The sequence below is a fragment of the Silurus meridionalis genome, chromosome 17 (assembly GCF_014805685.1).
Source record: "Silurus meridionalis isolate SWU-2019-XX chromosome 17, ASM1480568v1, whole genome shotgun sequence".
Classification (NCBI taxonomy): domain Eukaryota; kingdom Metazoa; phylum Chordata; class Actinopteri; order Siluriformes; family Siluridae; genus Silurus; species Silurus meridionalis.
Genome location: NC_060900.1, coordinates 5,965,745 through 5,985,667, shown reverse-complemented (window position 1 = coordinate 5,985,667; position 19,923 = coordinate 5,965,745). Strand labels below are relative to the sequence as shown.

General features: G+C 34.4%; 1 pseudogene; it reads left to right on the top strand.

Annotated features, from left to right (window-relative positions):
- Positions 1-2,313: 2,313 nt before the first annotated feature.
- On the top strand, positions 2,314-16,971 carry LOC124399744 (annotated as a pseudogene).
- The last annotated feature ends 2,952 nt before the right edge of the window (positions 16,972-19,923 follow it).

Sequence of the window (19,923 nt, the reverse complement as noted above, 5' to 3'; positions counted from 1 at the left end):
GTGGAGGCCAGGTCATCTGGCGCAGCACCCCATCACTCTCCTTCTTGGTCAAATAGCCCTTGATGCCTTCAGTGTGACTCTACAATTTTCATAGTCATGAAAATAAAGAAAACTCTTTGAATGAGAAGGTGTGTCCAAACTTTTGGTCTGTACTGTATACATATAAAAACACACACAGTTAATTTCAGTCCACTAAATTAATTGAAGTAGCAGCATTTAAACGTTAAAAAATAATTAAATATATGGTCATGTTGGGTCTAAAACATGATGTTACATGTTTAAAGAAATGTTGTTTTAAAGCAATATCACAACCACAATCTTGCTATATATATAAATATGTGTGTGTTTGTCTCTGTGTCTGTGTCTGTGTCTGTGTGGTGTGTGTGTGTGTGTGTGTGTGTATGTGTGTGTGTGTGTGTGTGTGTGTGTGTGTGTGTGTGTGTGTGTGTGTGTGTGTGTGTGTGCGTGTGTGTGTGTGTTTGTGTGTCAGTATGTTTTTTGGTTCATGTTCATCATGGTTCATCAGCTGCCCATTTTTCTTAAGAAATTCTTTAGTAACTTTGTTTTTCCAGCTTATGTCCCTTTTACAGCTGCCCTGATTTCCGGCTTTTTGGTATCGTTTTGCACTTCCGTCTTGCACTTGCAAATTAATTATATTTTTCTAAGAAGACAAATAATTTGCAGTTCTTAAGAAAAATGTGCAGTTCATTCGCTCAGGATAAACAACTATCACAAAACATAGACAATTGAATTATTATTTAACCAGTCTTTAATCATCCAGGTAACAACATACCATTAAGAAATACTGGGTGATTTGTGTATATTATATGTATGTGTGTAATATGTGAAAAAAGGAGTGAAAAAAATTATATATTTTAACTATCTTTCGAACTGTGTATCATCTTTGTTGACTTTTCCTAAACAAAGGATTGCTCTATTTTACATGTTTTTCTGTTTATCCTGAATTTTCTTGTATGACATGGTCATGAATTTTTCTCAGGCAAATTATTTATTATTATTTTTTTATTTTAACTTCCCTATGAGACTTTTGACAATCAGATCTCAGTGCAAACTTTGTTTCAATCTCATTAACCCAGTCAGGTTATGGTCAATCTAATGGTAATGAGACTCTTTTTATATTAACTCTTCTACATGTAGCAAAAAACCATTTTAAAATCTGTCTTTCATCGGCCTCAATGATCAGAAACCTGAGTTCTCTACGTAGTTACCAAGACAATTGCTTTTGACCTTCATCCATATCACAGATGGAGTATTTTGCTATTACCACAGCCCCTCACATATGTGTTTTACAATTTAGCTATAAACCATACCAAAGAAGCAGGACACACTTTTGTTCTTAATTATTAAAAGACTCTACAAATCTTGAGATGTGACAAAATCTTCTTAAGTAGGGGTTTTAACATTCAAAGTTGAAACATGCCAGGAACCTGCTCATTCAGCATGCTGGAGCTTTACCCTTAACCCTTGAGAACTTACACCATCTGATGCTTAACAAATTGCAAAACAAAACTACTGGGCCACTTAAGGCTTTTGTGTGTGAGGTCTATAAAGAATAATGGACATCCATGTACACTCTTTAGTTGTGGCATGGCATATAAGTGGGAAAGTGGTTAAGATAATAGACTTTTAGATAGATTTCAGGTTTATAAGTTCAACTCCACGTAATAACAAATTGCCTCTCCTGGTCCTCTGTGTAAGGCTTAAATGCTCAGCTGTGTAACTAAGTTACCTGTATGTTACTATGGATAAATATATTGCATTAATGGTAACAAAGAGACTTGAGAGTGACACAAGATTTTATTTATGCCTTACACATATCTCATAGCAGTATGCTTACTAATTAATTGGGTAAATTAAACAGGATGACTAAACTGGTATTTAGGGGGAACACACAGTAGCACCAACCAACCAACAAACATATCATGACAACATAAAACACACAACCTCTTAAAATGTTTGTAGATTGGAACACATCCTGAATTATCAAAGAAAAACTATTAAACTGCGAATGAACATCAATACAAATATTGACTCTCTCACTAAGATTTCTAGTGTATTTTTTTTCGGTCATGACATCCTTGTGCTTATTATAAATAGAGCAGTTTCATGACAGTGGTAAAACACTACATTTTCAGTTTGAACCTCAACACATACAGCATCACAATGGTCTTGCTTTTGGTCACTTTGCTCACCTGTAAGTTTCTTTCCGACTTTTTTCATAGATAATAATACCTTTAATATGATACCTTTAAAATGCATCAGGGGTAACAGTGACGATGTGTGAAGGGTGAAATGCGTGTTTAAGTATTTGTATTTTGCCTCACAGTTTTGATTGCAGCACCGGACCTGCGTGTTTCTGGAAGTAATGTTTGAATTCATTCAGAACATCAATAGTGAATTTGAGTAAATGTAAAATATTTCAGGCTTAAACATCTGTTTAAACAATGTATTCTTTCAGAGACTGTAATTACCTGCGATGGTCATGTCCAGCACCTGTCTTGTGGTAAGCTTCATTGTTCTACATTTAAGCTTATTATCAAACTTTGCAATATTGTGATATTTTCAGTATATCTGCAAGTCATATTTAAACCTGTGACCTAAACTTTTTATACAGCTTACTCCATAAAGAGTTCAGGTCACAGGTTTAAATATGCCTGAATTGAAAATATATATACACATATATACTGTTGCTAAATTATATGCTAATATATTTGAATGTCTTAAGCCACTGGAGTGATACAGGTGACGTCTACTGTATTCGGTCGTACAAGCCGCCAATTCTGTACTTTGAATCGTCCTGCTTCTCAATTTGCTAGAACTAATTGTGCCTTGAGGACTTCTGCAATTGCCAGCAGGTATAGTGTTTATTGGCTTATCATATACATACTAGATTTACCCCTAGTGCCAACACTATTCTGGTAAATAGCAATTTGGCAGCAATTTCAATTGTTATATTTAATAATATTCCTGAAATGCAAAAAAAAAAGGCATACATAGCATGTATTGTTAAAACCTTTAATAGATTTATATTTGACCATTTTGTGCTTGGGTGTTTTATTTGCTAAGGATGAATGTTGAAGAGCTTTAAACGGTTGATGAATTGAATAAAACATAATCTACAGTATATCATGCTTATTTTACCTTCCTATTTGAGAAGACTATAAATGTGATTAATATGTAAAATCAAAACAATGAGTAAACAAGTAAATAGTGGCCCAATTAGTTTGGGGAATTTTTTGTTTTTCCAGCTTCTGACCCCTTTTACAGCTGCATCTTTATGATTTCCGGCTCTTAGGTATCTTAGGAGTGTGTGCATGTATATTGACATAATATATTTATGTGTAGTATAAATATAATTGGAGTAATTGTGCCTGTTTATCCCAAACAGATGCAATGGACGAAGAAACTGTGAGGTAAAGACTGATTTACTTGGCAGCCCTGACCCATGCTATGGAACTTACAAGTACTATCAAACCACTTACAACTGCATCACTGGCCGTAAGTAATGTTCACTAAAAACACACTGATTTTGTTTCAATACTGATATACTCACAGTAGACAACACACTGCAAATCTCTGCTGCAGTTTATGTTTAAACATTACATGGGTAAAGAATATGTCTTTTTTTCTAGGAGAGGTTGTGATCTGTGAGCAGGGCTACAGAACACTGAGTTGTGGTAAGAACACTTGATGTTTGTCGTTAAGCTGCTGAGTGTGATTACAGCAGGTTAAACTGTGTCTCTGTGCAGGTGATAATATGATTCAGATCATAAATGCGAACTACGGACGTTCTGATTCAAAAACCTGTTCCAATGGACTTCCTGCTCATTTGACCCAGAATACCAACTGTTATGCCCCAAGAACCTATTCAATTGTAGCCTCAAAGTAAGTTGTGTTTTTTACTTGGAAGATGATAAACAAACTTGATGATCATTGGTCATAGAGGCAATGTAAACATATGATGTTCATTTCATGTCATTTCAGTTGTAATGGACGGAGAAGTTGCCAAGTGGAAGCTTCTTACAAAATCTTCACAGATCCTTGTGTTGGAATTTCTAAATACCTTACTGTGTCCTACAGATGCATTTCAGTACAAAGTAAGTAGTTTGCTCTTGCTAGCCATTAATTTTTTGGGGGAAACAAAAAACATCTAAAACATTCATTTCAATTATGAAGAATAAGTTAAAATAGTCTTGGAGAAATTCAATCTCCTCTTCAGGACTGAAATGCTGCTTATTTGTGTTGAGATCTGGTGGCCATTCTAAAAGCTTATGTGCCACGATGAATTTCTTTCTTTTGTTGACAATGTATTTTATATTTAAAGCATATGGTGATAGCTCATTATGGTGGATCAGTGGTTTGGATTTGAGCTCACAACCTACTGACCAGGCATTCAACATTTTAACCACTGCACTACCACTGTTCAGGTTTTTTGTGCTATTTCATTATTAAGTAAATTGTCAGACATTTTGTTTCTGTACAGTTCTGAATTGATTATGCTGCTACCATCATAAATGACATCATCAATAAAGATTAGTGATCTCATTCCAGAGACAGTAAAGCAAGCCCAAGTCATGACCCTACTGTAGCTCCAATGTGCTCAGCCAGTAATCTGGTGTATTTTTGATCACATTAGCATTCCCATCAGTTTCAAAAAGGTTAATTTTGGTTCCAGAAAACTTCTGGCTCATTTCTGTAATTTTGGACCACTGATTCTTGATGCCACTGACTGTTGTTTTGGGTTTTTTTTCACAGCTTTAAAGTCTGCAAAGAATAAAAGTTATAGTATGAATATATATTAGACTTCATTATAATACAGAATATGCAAATATACAATTAAGGAATTCTTTACAGAGCATTGCAGCTTCATTTCTGAGATATATATATAGGATTAATAAACAAACAAAATAGATAAGATCATTGATTCAGTACAATTCAGTTTTATTTGCATAGCACTTTTTTACAATGGTCATCCCGAAGCAGCATTACTGAGATAAATAAGTTGTAAAATTTGAAATGAATCTTTCTTACAGGGTTGAGTGTGACCTGTGAAGGCCGCAATGCTGTGCTGACATGTGGTTTGTGCTCATTTTCATATTTATACATTGTACAAGAATGCATATTAAATGCTACCTATATTAAAACAAAGATTTAAAGACTATAAATACAAGTATTGATTTGATTTACCTTGGTGAAAATATTCTTATTATAGGTGCTCGTCGTATAAGGATCGTAAGTGCTAACTACGGCCGAACCGACCCCTTAACATGTACTGCAGGAAAACGTCATATAAGACACTATAACAGAAATTGCTACGCACGTAACACACTCAAAAAGATTGTCGCTAGGTAACTGTGATCTTATTGAACTGTGATTTTTATCATTACCACACATGACCATAATCATTAATATACTGTTATGTATGGGGACGAATAAAAAACTTTTGTTGTGGTTTGGTTGTAGATGTGGAGGACAGAACACGTGTGTGGTGCCTGCTACAAATCGTGTCTTCTCTGACCCCTGCTTTGGCACCTATAAGTACCTCAGAGTTGTGTACTACTGTGTCTAACTGTAAGTTATAATCTCTCTCTTTTTAATTCTGAGCCACACAGCAGCCTCACAGCTTCACAACAGCCTCAGAAAAACCTTTTTATTTAACAAAGATTGGTGCAGGTTTCATTTATATGCTCAACATAGGTGATAACAGGAACCAAATTCTACATATAAAATGTATAACCTCAATAATTTTATAGGTAGAAAGATTTACATTTGCTTATAAATAATGGAGCAGCAGAATACAACAATACATTAAGGTTTACCAAAGTGTTTGAAATCACAAAGACAGTTTTTCTGCATACTGATGTTTAATGTAAACATGAAGCTGATTGTTCCCATGAAGTGAACATGCTGAAGCATCTGCATGTTTTTATCCACTCTCCCACTGTGTGCCATTGGCGGTATTTTAGCACAGCCAAAAGATTTCATTATCAAAGTCTGTGGAACAAAAGGAATGAATAGATACATTCTTTCAATTCACCCTGTCTTTCATTAAAACACACGCTGTCAATTGTTGCTTTTCATATTAAACAAAAAAGTGGGATCCCAAGTCACTATAAAGAATATAAAGGCAAAAGTAGACATATAAGTAAATAAAGAGATGCAGATAAAATCAAAATGCAGAAAATGTTTCATGTAATTAAATATGTAATTAATGGCAAAATATACAGTCAACTATACTTGTATAGAATATTATAAAATAAAGTTTTTCAAATGGACCTTTAGCTTTGATATAATTACTATACATTTCAAGAACATTCAACAGATTCGCCATTACATACAGTAATTATCCCAAGTACAGTACATACAATATATAAAAAATATTTTATTTGTATTACTAACCCTATTCTTTTTCCTGTTCCAGCTTTCGCACCCAGTGGAAACTCTTCAGTCTGAACTAATCAGACCAACTTTTACATATTCACTCATGTAGACATTAGATGCAGGAGCTCTGGTGTTGGTGCATATAACATTTGAATGTTATTATTTGCTGTAATGATTTTATTTCTGAAACTTGACTATTTCCATTTACATGTAATAGCTTTAATTTAAACAACTTTACTGATGATGCAATAAACTGTTTTCTAAATGCAAGGATAACAAGAATGAGGTTATACTTTTTTGGGGCAGAACTGATGCTGAGATATTCAAATTCAGACAGTTTTTATAATCCAAAGCAGTGTTCCGTGTTTTTAAGTCTAATAAACATTTCAAACCAGTGGATGACGAAGAACACAAACCATGTTAAGTGAAAGTAGATACATTTGGAAAATATGACTCCAGTATAAGTAAAAGTGTCCATTTCAACTTTTACTGGAGTTAAATTACAAACGCATTTGCTTTCAAATGTACTTAAGTATCCAAAGGGCTATGGTTTATTATGGCTATAATCTTCCTTTTATTATTTTTGTCACAAGACTCTTTGCCTAATCAACTCAGCAAATGTATGTGAAAAGACTCTAATGTTACTCTTGGCACACCAATCGATTAATAGAATGATATTAATGAGGCAAACACTGATTGATGGCTATTAAAATGATCATGAGCCCAAAACTATTTCTTTTCTTAAATATTTAAAAAAGAAACGTGCAAATGAGGCCATGAGTGTTCTGGCATTTTTGAGTCAGGGGTTTCTTCCATCATTTATTCGTCTCAAAATGTTCTGCTTGCTGTTAAACTGATGCTGAACTGTATGTTGGTAATAAGTAGATACCACCAAGTGGACATCAAAGCAAGTTTACAGAGCACGAGCTCAACGCTGATTCGTGGCTTGCTGCGTGTTTGACCAGTTAAGTTTTTATCCAATTAAAAATAAAAAATAAAAGACTGATTTCGTAAAATGTAGTTAAGCAAAAAAAATATTTGACTTTGAAATGTAGTGAAGTTAAAGTAAAAGTCCCCTGAAATGTAAATACTTCAGTAAAGCACAGATATGCAAAAAAAGCTACTTAAGTACAGTAACAAATTACATTTAGTTTTTATTACAAAGTACTCAAGCAAAACGTGCTTAAGTTCTCTGAATCACTGAATCACATGTTATGTTCTTGTGGGCATTTACAGATAATTAATACATTAATTAGAGAGGGGGTTTTTTTGCATCATATTATGACACTTAACACTTTTCTCGATTTGAATAGCCACAGTTTCAAACAATGAAAGATTTCTGAAGATCGGGAGGCCACGAGTCAATGTAGAATCAAAGAGATTGTTTCTTCTGATCCATAATCCAAATCTATGTTTTTATACTGATGTGGACATGCAGAAGACACTTGGTATCACGTGAAAAAACAAAACAAAGACAAAAACATGGTGACAAAAAATAGAGAAACGCAGACAAATGTTTACATGAGTGGATGAAGGACAGAAACATAAGAAATAAAAAATCCAGGTGGATTGATTCATAATAATCAAATCACTTATCTTCATCACATAATATTCCCCCCTTGGGATGACCCTAAACGTGTCTGTAAAAGCAAACATCTGCAAACATAAAGTGATAATGTCATATAAATGATATATTGTTAGATACAGGCATTAGGCCTAACAGGACTCAACACAATTGTAGTTTCTGTGATCTGAGTCTGTTTCAGCTCCTAGAAACACACAGGGAACAACACTGTTCCGGCCTCTCTTTCACTTTTGCCCTCCTCCTTCCCCTGACTCTCTCTGACGCCCACCCTCCTCCTCCACCTGTGTCCACCTGTGTTTCCTCTAACAAAAGGTGAATTATCCGGCATCGCAGGTTCAGGGTTATGGTCTGGCTTGATCTGTTGGTTATGTGGGGAACGAAGCATTTCCAAGAGCAGTGGCAAGTGATGAAGGTATGTACACCGATCAGGCATGATATTATGACCACCTGCCAAATATTGTGTCGTCCTGACCTGCTGATGCATGGACTCCAATAGATCTCTGAAGGTTTGTTGTGGTGTCCGGCACCAAGATGTTAGCAGCAAGTCCTGTGAGTTACAAGGTGGGGTCTCCATGAATCGGAAATGTTTGTTCAGTACATCCCAAAGATGCTCGATTGGATTGAGATCTTGGGAATTTGGAGGCCAAGTCAACACCTCAAACTTGTTGTGCTCCTCAAACCATTCCTGAACCATTTATGCTTTGTGGCAGGGCGCATTATTCAGACAAGCAAGGTATAAGCAAGGTTCAGACAGCTGTTTAAAGAGGCTAGAACATCCTGTGGAACCAAAATGTACTCTTGAAACCATTAATGTTTGGGTTGCTTCTCAGCCTAGGGAGTTGGTTCACTGACAGTTTCACCAAGAACACAGACATGAATAAAAAAATAGTACAAAAACATCCTTTGAGAGCAACTTCTCCCAACCACATGGATTTAGAAAAAAATAATACCTAATTAGTGCCCTTTTGGTGACCGAGTGCGTGTTAATTTGTAAACTGGTTCATCTGTACAGATTCAGTTATTGTTCTGTCATGTAAGTTTAGATCTGCTGTATGAACTAGCATATTGGTCTTCAACCTGGGGTAGGCGACCTCTAGCGGGTCCTCGGCGGTACTACAGATGATCCGCTAACAAATGTTGAATCACCAATAATTTGTACTTTTCTTATACTTATAAATATTTGTTTATAAAAAATAGTTTATGCATCAAAACAAACAAATATTTTGCAATTAAAACAATTTAGTTTTATTAGGTAACTTTAGTCAGGTGGACTATTGTACATTTACATGAACTTCAGCTTTAATTTTAATAAAACATTTAATTTTACTGTCAGGTGGACATTTATACATTTACATGAACACCAGATTTTGGTTTCATAGAACCTTAATTTAATAATTATATTATTTTTAAAATGCAATATTTTATCTTTGATGTTTTACCCATGTTTATATTATTTATTTATTTATTTATTTATTTTTACAAAAAAATTATTTTTGATTCAACATTAATTAGAGGATCTTATGCAGTACCGCCGATGGCTCCCTAGGGGTCGCGGACCCCCGTTTAAAGACCCTTGTTCTACATCAGTGGTCCTTTTTAGGGCCACGGACCGGTTTAATGTCAGACAATATTTTCACGGACCGGTCTTTAAGGTGTGGCGGATAAATACAACAAAATAAAACGATACGACCATAAAAACTGGTATAATAAAAGTGAATCCACTGTGTTGTATTGTGTTCATTTTGCTCTCAATGGTTTGAATTTAGCAGTAATGTATTATGAGTTAGAGGCCGGAGCAGCCCCTTTAGGAAGGTAGCAGATGTTGGTAAGACATGTGACCGAGGCATCATGACATGCATCAAGAGTGAGTCATAGAATAAAGAGTCAGGAGTGAGTCATAGACAGATGTGGTGGAGAGAATCCGGTAATTTTCCAAAATATAACATCATTCAGAATCAGATAATAAATAAAACGGAAATAATGTAAGTTATGTATTCTTTCTGTACGGCCCGGTACCAATTGGAGACCACTGTTGTACAGTACAGTATATCATTCTGGACATTTATTCTGTATATAATAGTATTATTTTATCCCATAATTGTATTAAATTATCCTGTATTTAATTCATTGTATATCCAAGACTATCCTCATATCATCTGTATATACACTGTATATAATTTTTGTACAGTTGTACATACATTTTACATTTCCCATGTTGTCAATTGTTATATCTCACATTCTTTACAAATATTGTGCCTAACACACATCTGTACTATATAAAGATCTATCTATCTATCTATCTATCTATCTATCTATCTATCTATCTATCTATCTATCTATCTATCTATCTATCTATCTATCTATCTATCCATCTATCTATGTCAGGTTATGCAAACTTATTATCTCAACAGTATATATACACAAATGTATGGATTTCACACGTCAAACCAAGTGGCATTTATTTATAAAGAAAATATGTTTGAATGGCTGTACATTTTTTTATTCCTGAAGTCACAGATTCTCATTTATCTCTCTGTCATATCAGTTCTTCAGCAACCCTCTAGCACACAGGTTTATCTAATAAAGTTTTGGACAAAAATTAGTAATTTGTTGCCCTGAATCCATCAAGATTTAACTTTCTTTCAGCTTCTCCCATTAAGGGTCGCCACAGCAGATCATCCGTATTCATGATCCGCACATTCGATTTGGCACATGTTTTTACGCTGGATGCCCTTCCTAACGCAACCCTCCCCATTTATCCTGGCTTGGGACCGGCACTAAGAGTGGCTGGGGTTGGTTCCCTGACCGGGATCGAACCACAGGCCGCAGCGGTGAGAGCATCCACATCCTAACCACTAGACCACCTGGGAATCTGAATTCATTAAGATTTATTTTTCTTAATTATATTGCAGTTTGGTCCATTCCACTAATTTGATTGGAGAAGCAGCTAAATTCAAAAAGCAAAAAACAAACTAAAGCAAAAATGCACCTACAAACTGAGAGTAGTGTGATGTCGTTGACTCCACTCGCATGCACACTCTCTCGCTTATCACATTAGGAAATGATTTTGACAGACTCCAATCATCTCATCAATTTTCAGTGCATATTAAGCTAGAGGAAATTTGCAAAATGAATATGTAATGTGTGGGGGTTTTTTTGTTTGGTTTTGTAGTTCTGTGTTATTTATTTCATGGAATCCCACCAAACAGTCTGCTGGTCCAAATCCCCCAAAAAGTTTTCCCATGAAGTGTTTCATTCTTAATACCCTGTGTTGTTATCTGGACGATCCATCACTAGCAAAATGTTTTCTGATAGTAGTTCATGAGTTAAATTTCCCATTCTTCTAAAGAAGCTCTCCAGGAACTGCAAATAATTTGGTTTCCCAGCATCTTTTGCATATTTTCCCTCTTTTTCAACAATGTCTATATGATTTTGTCTTTTATGTGCCATTTTGCCTTCTTGAGAATCAATGAATGTTTGCACCTTTTGGGGTGTAATATGCAAAAGATGCAAGGAAATCAAATAAAGTTCAGGTCTTGGTGAATTTTTCTTAGGAAGTATTCACAGTTTAATTGTTCAGCACAAACAACTCATGAAACACTTTCACAAAGCATAAAAAGTTATTGATCATCAGGTAACAAAACACTATATTAACACTATATTACTGTGTGTGAACTGGTTCACTTGTGTGAATTCAGTTACTGTCTTGTGGATTATATATAAACATATAGTGTGCTGTGTGAAATCGCTTATTCAAAAACATACTCGCTTAAAAAATTGCAATTTTATGTTTGACCCTTATTTTTTATTATTTTTATTTTGCAGATAATCCTTTAAATATGTCAGTGAACAGAATCAATATGTGATTTATGTTTTACACGCATGATTTGTAAATGTTTATTCAGATTATTAGGATTTGACATGGCTATTTATTTATTTATTTGTTTGTTTATTCATTTATTTATTTGTTAATCATAACTTACCTATCTAAAGTATGATTTCTAGTCTTACTCTTGACACTATGTACTGCATCTACAATACAGTCTGAGAATCACAATTAAGTTATAATAAATCTAATGGTAATGAGACTAAAAAAAAAAAAAGATAAAAGAGTGCTTTTTTAAAAACATTTTTGCAAACGTCTGCATGAATAGAGTTCTGAGTTCTCCAAGTTACCAGGACAATGGTGTCTGGCTTCAATCCATATGACAAATGGAGTATGTGTAGCAATTTTTCTATTGACACAACTCCTCAAATGTGCCTTAAACAATTCAGCTGTAAACCAAAAAAAGAAAGCTGGACACACTGTGGTTCATTACTATAACACACTTTTTTGTTTATATGAGCTCCACACCTGCAATTGCCTGGAATGATGATAAACTGCTCTTAAGTAAACCCTTAAAAGCATTTGTTTTATGCGTTCAAAGCTATCTGGAATGAGCAGCTACTAGGAGCTTGCACTTTTTGGAGCTTTAATCTAAACCCCTGAGACCTTACACTAGTTGATGGCCAATAAAATATAATACTAACAAGTTACAGTCTAAGGGATTTTGTAATATATCATTAAAGTCATTGGTGCTCTTCATTTATGCAAGGTATACACAAAAAGACTTTAGCCTGACATATTAAAGCAATACTTCAATACTTAATTCAGAACTCAGACTTAATATACCTGACAGCTGACGTCAACTACTGTTTAACTGAGTGAAATAAATAAAGGTGATGAAAAAAACAGACATCATGTTATTCATCATGTCATTATTTATTGTAAACATAAATAAGTGTATATTTTATGCACCCGTTTTACAACAGTGTAGATATAATTTTGGCTCTTATGTCTCAAGTTTCCTTCTTGAGAATGAATACATGTTTACACTTTTCTGGTGTAATATGCAAAAGTTGCTGGAAAATCGATTAATGTGCAGTGCAGAAATGATCTTAAGAAGTATGGGAAGTTTAATTGTTCAGGACTGACAAGGGACTCATGAACAAATGGAAAAAAAATGGAAAAAAGTTATAGATCATCCTGGTAACAATAAACTATATAAAAAATCAAGTGTATGTAAAGTTTTGAACTGGTTAATTTGTGTATATTCTTTTATTGCTGTGTCTCCATGTGCTTATTCAGAGTAGAACTGCAAAAAATATAATGCAATTGTTCATTTTCTCTTTTTTGTATAAAATTTGAATCATTTTGCAGAATTTCTCTACACAACAAGTTCTACACAAAAACCCTGGGCCTCTGAAAACTTGTTGGAGTGAGGGCCATAAAGACAATGCAGTCTCTGAAGGACCACAAGAAATAAATCTGATATAATATTGTCAAAGCCCTGTACACTCTTCCATGGCATTGTGTATAAATGGGAACATGATAGCTCACTGTTTAAGATGCTGAAGTTTTGATTGAAGATTGATATATATGATACCAAATATACCAAATATACTGTGGGTTTTGCAGCAAAGAGAATTTAGGCTGAAAATGAGTGCAATTCATTTGCTTTTTATTCACAGCTCACACTTATAGCACAGCGAAATGCCTGTCAGTTGGGCTCACTGCTGCTTGTTTAGTAAAATAAAAAAGGGGTGACATGGGGATCGTGAACGTAAATGGACACAAACCGTTCCGGCAGAACACAAGTCAGCACCAACAAGCACACAACAGATTTTTCTGTCAACATAAAACATACAACTTTGTAACATTGGAACACGTCTTAAGTTATCAAAGAAAAACTTATTCTATTTATTTGCACTGCAAATGAGTAGCCAAATATTGACTCTTTCACCCAAGATTTCTAGTGAAGTACTTTAGGTCATGACTTATGTCCTGGTGCTCATTATAAATAGGGTGATTTTAGTGGTTTACTGCACAGAAGTTTCAGCTTCAACCTCAGCACATTCAGCATCACAATGTTCCTCCTGAAGTTCGCTGTGCTCGGCCGTAAGTTTCTTTCAAACTTTTTTATAAAAATTATATCTGTAACATGATATCTCTTGCAACAGGAGAAACAGTAAAGATTTAGTGGATTGAATGTATTTGTAATAGTAAAGTATCTGTGTTTTACTTCACAGTGCTTATTGCAGCACTCCACCTGACTTCTGCAGGTAATATTTGAATGCATAAAATCACTAATATATTCAATGGCCTAACATGTGATAATGGTTTTATAGAGATAGAATGCCTGATTTGTGGTCATTGCAATATTGTGTACCGTTTTACTGTTTGTGAAAAGACTGTTCGGTTGAGGTCAATAAGTTTGCATTCACAAGTTTGTAATTTATCATTTACATCGATCGTTCTGTTCAAAATTGAACCCCCTGGGTCTTAATGCATTGTAATATTGTCGTCTTCAGAATGAATTAATTTTTTGCACATTTGTAAAGTTTTCATCTTTTTTAAGTATGGAGAGGATGTTACTAGAGACTGTTTCTAGTCTGTTTCTAGTCTTTTGGATTGATCATCCAAAATTCAACATAAAGTTTTGAGAATCAACCCTATGCACAATCTGTGTACTGTGGGAGAGCTTTTGGACTTTTGGGAAGAACAGCAAGGTGCACAAATAACCAGCAGAGTTCTACACAGAAATCTGTGCTTGAATTGAATTAATGCATAAAAATAAAATAGTGCTAAATATAGAACATATTTATATCACAAGTCTTGGCTAATATACATGTTAGATTGTTTAATAAAGGAACAGTTATATATAGCATCTAGAATACTGATTGTGTTTATGGTACAGTTGTAGCCATATTACAAGTGCAAATCAATTGCCTGTGGCTTATTGCAATACAAATGTATACCACAGCACATATAGCAGTACAATTTGTAATGTATTTCCTGAATTCTACAGCAAGTGCACAAAATGCTGGATGCCCTTCCTAACGCAACCCTCTCCATTTATCCGGGTTTGGGGCCAGCACTAAGAGTGCACTGGCTTCTGCAACCCTAATGACTGGGTTTAAATGATGACTAATAAACGACTTAAAAACATTAACATTTTTAAGAGAAAAGGACAAAGGAAAAAAATTGAAAATGGAGTGTGTTTTTACATACATATGACCTGATTGCATGTATTTTTTTCTCTCCTTTATCTAGAGGTGACTGTAATCTGTGAGAAGCACCAGAGGACACTGAGCTGTGGTAAGAACACTTTATCTTTATGTTTGGGCTGCTGAATATTACTACAGCACATTTAACTGTGTCTCTATGCAGGAATTGATGCTATTGAAATCATAAGTGCAAACTATGGACGTACCGATAGTAGAACCTGTTCAACTGGAGTCCCCTTTTGTTCAACCATGAACACCAACTGCCATGGCCCGAATGCACGCGCAACTGTGGCTGCACTGTAATTTAAGATTTTTCTCTTTTTTCCTCAAAAACATTATTGGTGTTCATTGGTCAGAGATGTCATGCTAAAATCTTGCATTCATTTGTAGGTGTAATGGACGGAGGACTTGCACTCTTGAAGCTTCAGACAGATTCTTCATTGATCCTTGCACTGGGACCACTAAATACCTTACTGTATCTTACAGGTGCAAGCCAATTCTCAGTAAGTAACCTGCTCTCTGACAAGTATATGGGGTTAAACAAGAAAGAACTGTAACACTTTTTGCCTTTCAATCTATGAATAAAAAATGTTTGAGCTCTAAACATTAGAGAATATAAAAGTAGGCTCGTGCCGGCTTTGAATGTGTTGGAATGGCAGGGCCATTGCTGATGTTTTTGCTATACACTGAGGACATTTGGGTTTACATTTTAAAAGATGAGCATAAGATAATGGATCAGAATTACCATTTCTTTATATTTATATCTGCTCATTTTTGTTGAGCATAGAATAGTGGCAGATATTTGGAAGGTAAATTGAACTAAGTAAAACGCATATTTGGTTGCCTCACTTACTAACTTACTCAACAATTTAACTCATCTTTTTCTTTTTCTGCAGAGCGCAAAGTGTTCTGTGAAGGCAGCAGTGCTGTGCTGGCCTGTGGTCAGTGCTCTATTTTATATTTATATATTAAAAAGTTTGCTTTCTATACTACCTATGCTTAAACAAAAAATGTCAAGCCCACATTTTATTAGCAGCAAATATAAATGCATGTTGTAATAAAGTGATGCATGTCTTTGCATCTTTTTATTTTTTAATTGCTTGATTTACTGTTGTGCTAAAACTCTTCTTGGTTTAGGAAATCGTCGTTTGAAGTTCCACAGTGCTAACTATGGCCGGCTCGATTCTACTACGTGCGCTCACAGACGTAATCCCTGTGAAACTTTCAACAAAACCTGCCGTTCTCATGATTCACTAAGACGGATTACAGCTAGGTAACTGCGGTATTAATTATTAGTCATTATTCACATCTATATATGACTTTTGCATATTCAGTTCCCCTATTTATTTCACATACAGACACACACACACACACACATACAACTCTGTGTTGTTCAGATCTATCACTCATGCTGCTCTTCTCTTCCTACTTAATTCTTTCTGCTGCTTACAAAAGCACAAAACACATTATTCACAAACCGCTGCTTAATCACACCCCTGCTTAAAAAAATAACCATAATCGTACTATACGGATATTTATGGAGACAATAAAAAATTATTTTTGTTGCAGATGTGCAGGACACAACCACTGTGTGGTTCCTGTTGCAAACAGCTTCTTTTCTGACCCCTGCTTTGGCACCTATAAGTACCTCAAAGTTGCATACTACTGTGTCTAAGTGTAAGTTATTATTTCTCTTATTTATCTCAAATACTTAGAAATGATATTATGTATTTTTAATATTTTAATCGCATTACATAATTGATCCTTTTACCTTGGTCTCTACTGCTATTGACAGGTTAACATGAGGGACTCCAGTCTCCTAATGGCAACTCTTCAGACCAACTTTCACATATTCTAACATGCAAACATTAGAGTGCAGGAGTTCTGGTGTTGGATCACTTAACATTTGCCTGTTATGTAATCAAATGCTGTAATGATTTTCTTTCTGAAACGTGCATATTTGCATTTGCACGTAATCACTTCTTTCTACACTTCCACTACTCATGATTGTAAAATAAACTATCCAGCAAGCATAAAACCGATGAGAATTGTGTGTTTTTCTGCAGAGTTCATACAGTAAACATAATTCAAAGCAGTACTAATCCAAAATCCACTCCACACAATAATCCAAATGTACTCTAACCACAAGGTGCAAAAACATATTCTATAGGAAAACAGTTCAAGGGTATAATTACAGGTCAAGTTGTAATTACAACAAGGGAATTTCAGTAAATTAAAAAAAATAATAATAATTAATTACATGCTATGTTTCTGGGCATTTATGAACAGTCAATACAATAAAAACAAATCAATAACTAAAGAGAAAATAATTAAGGGCAGTGTGGTCTTAAATGCAGTGCAGTGTTAGAACAAAAAACCTGCATGATGTACATTTTATATATTTTATATTCCCTCAATCTATTTTTATTATTTTATTTCCAAATTGTTTCTATCCTTTTTATTTTTCTTATTTCTTATGGACCAATCTTTAATTGAATGTCACTGCATGCATGGATATGTACGTGACAAATACGTTTTGAATTTGTGTTTATCATAAACACAGTCTATTATTATATGAGCAGAGTAGCCTAGTAAAATGGAACGCATAAAAAGGGTGAACAGTCTATAATTATAACTAAGTCTATTAACATTTAGGTAACTAAATGATGAAAAATACCAAAAAAATATACAGTCCCGTCTAAACCTGTTGGAACTCAAGGTCAATGTATTTGTTTCTGTTGCAGACTGGCAACTTTTGAGATCAACAGATGAGAAAAGAGTTCAGTTTCTTAGCTTTCATTCTGACATAAAGCATTGAGAATATTGTATCCGACATCACAATTTTAAACAAGCAATCTGTGACTGATTGGTGTCCAATAAATGCTAAAACCCAAATCTCTAAATACATATTCATCTTTTGATCGCAAACCTAAAAGTTTATAGCAAAAAAAAAATCTAGTAGTTTTCCACTTGGTTATTCCCATAATTTTGGAAACAACTATATGGTAGTTACTATGTATGATATGTAGAGCTATAACTTATTTCTTGCAGTAGCATGATAGCAGAGGATTTTAAAATATGAACATCAACTTTTTTCAAAAAAGTACTGTACATACATTATACTAATATAAATCTCTGCATATTAAATAGTAGACCAAAGTAATGGTTCAGATTTCTCAGCCTACCTTATGCCTCTGCTCACTTTAATAATACATTTAATGCACACAAAAAAAAGGTTTTATGTGTGCATTAAATGTATTATTAAAGTGCACTACTGCACTACTGCAAAATAAAAATAAATATTATAGTTGAGCTCATGCTATGAGCTCAACTATAATATTTATTTTTATTTTGCAGTAGTGCAGGTTGAATCTGCTTTATGTGCAATGACATTTTAGTCACTGGTGAATCATGCTGGTGTAAGAGAAATGATAGCTTAAACATTCAAATTCAACAAACTGCTTGTCTCCTCCTTCATCCTCAGGGTCTACTGCTTGTCTTAAGTTATGTATTGTATTAGAGAGGTGGATATCAGGCTAAAATGACTTCTTCAAAAAACTATTTTAGTGCAGATTACAGTAGGAAGTCATCAGGCACGATAATGTAAAGCTAATAATGTAAAAAAGACTTTGCTTAGTCAAGGCAAAATGTTTAAAGAATTCCTTTGAAACGTACTCAAAATCACATGCACATTTGTATAGCATTTTTAAGAGTGCTTTAACTTTTAATCAATATAGAGACGTGTGTATATTTAGATTTGAATGAGACATCGGCGACAGTGGCAAGGAGAAAGAAATCAGAGACTCTCTGAGGAAGAAACCTTGAAAGTGTTTTTGACATTTATCAAAACACTCGTCCTAGAACATTAGATAAAATGAGATGGTTAAACATAGCAACAATTACTTTCTATCCTCACAAGTAAAGTCATTACCCTAGGACCTTGAAGTGTAAGTTATTATATAATTAAAATGACTAATATATTATGATTATAAACTTTATTCCATATATATATATATATATATATTTGATGCATATACACCATTCAGGCATAACATTATGACCACCTGCCTAATATTGTGTTGGTCCCTCTTTTGCTGATTCACCCATTTAACCAGAATCAGAATTTGGCCCTGCTCAAACTAAAACCATTATGCTTGCCTATTTTTCCTGCTTCTAACAGATCAACTTTTAGCCTAATATATCCCTCCCATTAACAAGTGCCATGATGAAGAGATAATCATTGTTATTCATTTACCAGTCGTAATGTTATAATGTCACAATATCATTCCTGGTCAGTGTATAGCTGCTATTCCACATGTGATAACTTCCCTTTGCCACTTGTACATTGTAACATAATAAAGAAATTGAATAGAATGAATTTTAGGTCCTGTTAAAATTCGAATGAAATCAAATCAAACAGATTGTTCTCATAATAAAGAGCCTGTAATAAAGAGAACATTACATCTTGTCATTGCTCAATCAGTTTTTGGCTACTGCTGAAATGTTGTGGGAAGGCAAAGCAACATTGTATTGCTTACACAACCATGCAGTGAATCTCTATTTATTTCTATTGTTTACAGGTGACTAGTGACATACCAAAGAATTACAGAATTTAGTTTTTGTTGCTAGCAGTGGTGAAGGATAAAGATAGAGATTAACAGAAACTGCCAAGAAGCAAAAACTATAATAATACTTTGAGCACTTAAATACTTTTGTACTTTTACTCAAATAAAAGTTTAAAGTGGGCAATTACTGGAGTAATATTTTACCTATTGTATCTCTAACTCAAATACATGGTTTGTGAACTTTGTCCACCACTGGTTGTGGTAAGTGATAAGAGGAAGTTAGGAAGTGTTTTCGCAATCTACTCATTTTGTACCAACTCTAGA